The 2,926-nt window shown below is 34.9% G+C and overlaps 1 non-coding gene across 1 annotated transcript; it reads left to right on the top strand.

Moving 5' to 3' along the window:
- Positions 1-1,176: 1,176 nt before the first annotated feature.
- On the top strand, positions 1,177-1,284 carry LOC112725655 (small nucleolar RNA R71). Its single transcript, XR_003164748.1, has one exon. It is a non-coding gene; the product is annotated as a small nucleolar RNA R71 (small nucleolar RNA).
- The last annotated feature ends 1,642 nt before the right edge of the window (positions 1,285-2,926 follow it).

Raw genomic sequence — 2,926 nt, 5'->3', positions numbered from 1 at the left:
AAGGTCACACAGAGCCTTAAAGATCATGGTGCCTATAGTACAAGGGATTATGAACTTTCCAGGATCCTGTCTCTTCTGAGGCAATGTCAGTTGATCCAGATCACTTAGTTCATTGATGAACAAGGGAGGTTCAACTTCCCAAGCATCAATGCCAAATAATTTGGCATTCAGCTTCATGATTGCACCAAGAAACTTGGCAGTTTGCTCTTCAGTAACATCCTCATTCTCTTCAGAAGAGGAATACTCATCAGAGCTCATGAAGGGTATAAGGAGGTTCAATGGAATCTCTATGGTCTCTAGATGAGCCTCAGAGTCCTTTGGTTCCTCAGAGGGAAGCTCCTTATTGATCACTGAACGTCCCAGGAGGTCTTCCTCCTTGGGATTCACGTCCTCTCCTCTCCTCACAGGTTCGGCCATGGCGCTTATGTCAATGGCCTTGCACTCTCCTTTTGGGTTCTCTTCTGTATTACTTGGGAGAGTACTAGGAGGGATTTCAGTGATCCTTTTACTCAGCTGGCCCACTTGTGCTTCCAAGTTTCTAATGGAAGACCTTGTTTCATTCATGAAACTTACAGTGGCCTTAGATAGATCAGAGACTAGATTTGCTAAATTAGAAGCATTTTGTTCAGAGTTCTCTGTCTGTTGCTGAGTTGATGATGGAAAAGGCTTGCTATTGCTAAACCTGTTTCTTCCACCATTATTAAAGCCTTGTTGAGGCTTTTGATCCTTCCATGAGAAATTTGGATGATTTCTCCATGTTGAGTTATAGGTGTTTCCATAAGGTTCACCTAAGTAATTTACCTCTGCTATTGCAGGGTTCTCAGGATCATAGGCTTCTTCTTCAGAAGATGCCTCTTGAGTACTGTTGGATGCAGCTTGCATTCCATGCAGACTCTGAGAAATCATATTGACTTGCTGAGTCAATATTTTATTCTGAGCCAATATGGCATTCAGAGTATCAACTTCAAGAACTCCCTTCTTCATAGGCGTCCCATTATTCACAGGATTCCTTTCAGAAGTGTACATGAACTGGTTATTAGCAACCATGTCAATGAGTTCTTGAGCTTCTGCAGGCGTTTTCTTTAGGTGAACGGATCCACCTGCAGAGGTATCCAATGACATCTTTGATAACTCAGATAAACCATCATAGAATATATCCAGGATGGTCCATTCTGAAAGCATGTCAGAGGGACACTTTTTGGTCAACTGTTTGTATCTTTCCCAAGCTTCATAGAGGGATTCACCTTCTTTCTGTCTGAAGGTTTGAACATCTGCTCTAAGCTTGCTCAGCTTTTGAGGAGGAAAGTACTTGGCTAAGAAAGCCGTGACCAGCTTATCCCAAGAGTTCAGGCTGTCTTTAGGTTGAGAATCCAACCATAATCTAGCTCTGTCTCTTACAGCAAAAGGGAAAAGCATGAGCCTGTAGACTTCAGGATCTATTCTATTAGTCTTAACAGTATCACATATCTGCAAGAATTCAGTTAAGAACTGAAAAGGATCTTCAGATGGAAGTCCATGAAACTTGCAGTTCTGCTGCATCAGAGAAACTAATTGAGGTTTCAGCTCAAAGTTGTTTGCTCCAATGGCAGGAATGGAGATGCTTCTTCCATGTAAATTGGAATTAGGTGCAGTAAAATCACCAAGCATTCTCCTTGCATTGTTGTTGGGTTCGGCTGCCATCTCCTTTACTTGTTCGAAATTTTCAATCAAGTTGTCTCTGGATTGTTGTAATTTAGCTTCTCTTAATTTTCTCTTCAGAGTCCTTTCAGGTTCTGGATTAGCTTCAACAAGAATGCCTTTTTCTCTGTCCCTGCTCATAAGAAAGAGGAGAGAAAAAGAAAAGAAGAGGAATCCTCTATGTCACAGTAAAGAGGATCCTTATTGTTAGTAGAAGAAAAGAAGAAGAAATTCGAACACAGATAGAGGATGGGGTTCGAATTTGGTGATGATGTGAGGAAGTAATGTTAGTTAATGAATGAATAAATAGAATAGGAAGAGAGAGAGGGGGAAATTTTCGAAAATTATTTTGAAAAAGAGTTAGTGATTTTTGAAAATTGGTTTTTGAAAATTAGTTAGTATTTTTCGAAAATTTTTGAATTCAAAAATAAAAAATAAAAATAATTAGTTAATTAAAAAGAAATTTTTGAAAAAGAGGGAAGATATTTTCGAAAATTGAGAGAGAGAGAGTTAGTTAGGTGGTTTTGAAAAAGTTAAGAAACAAACAAAAAGTTAGTTAGTTAGTTGAGACAAATTTTAAAAAGATAGGAAGTTAGGAAGTTAGAAAAGATATTTTGAAAAGATATATTTTTTTTTTGAAAAAGAAGGAAGATATTTTCGAAAATGAGAGAGAGAGAGTTAGTTAGGAGGTTTTGAAAAAAATTAAGAAACAAACAAAAAGTTAGTTAGTTAGTTTGAAACAAATTTTGAAAAGATAAGAAGTTAGGAAGTTAGAAAAGATATTTTGAAAAGATATTTTTGAAAAAGGTAAGATAAGAAGATATTTTGAAAAGATATGATAGGAATTAGTTTTGAAAGAGATTTGATTTTTAAAATCACAATTAATGACTTGATTCACAAGAAATCACAAGATATGATTCTAGAACTTAAAATTTGAATCTTTCTTAACAAGCAAGTAACAAACTTCAAATTTTTGAATCAAAACATTAATTGATTAGTTATTTTCGAAAATTTGATTTAAAAATAAGAAAAAAATTTTTGAAAATTATTTTTGGAATTTTCGAAAATAACTAAGTATTTTGAAAAAGATTTGATTTTTGAAAAAGATTTTGAAAAAGATAAGATTTTCAAATTGAAAATTTGATTTAACTCATGAGAAACAATTTGATTTTAAAATTTTTTGAAAAAGTCAATCCAAATTTTCGAATTTGATGAGAGAAAAAGGGAAAGATATTTTTTTTTTTGAATT

The sequence above is a fragment of the Arachis hypogaea genome, chromosome 11, assembly GCF_003086295.3.
Source record: "Arachis hypogaea cultivar Tifrunner chromosome 11, arahy.Tifrunner.gnm2.J5K5, whole genome shotgun sequence".
Classification (NCBI taxonomy): Eukaryota; Viridiplantae; Streptophyta; class Magnoliopsida; order Fabales; family Fabaceae; genus Arachis; species Arachis hypogaea.
The sequence above is the reverse complement of the archived record's forward strand: the minus strand, read 5'-3'. Positions and strand labels throughout refer to the sequence as shown.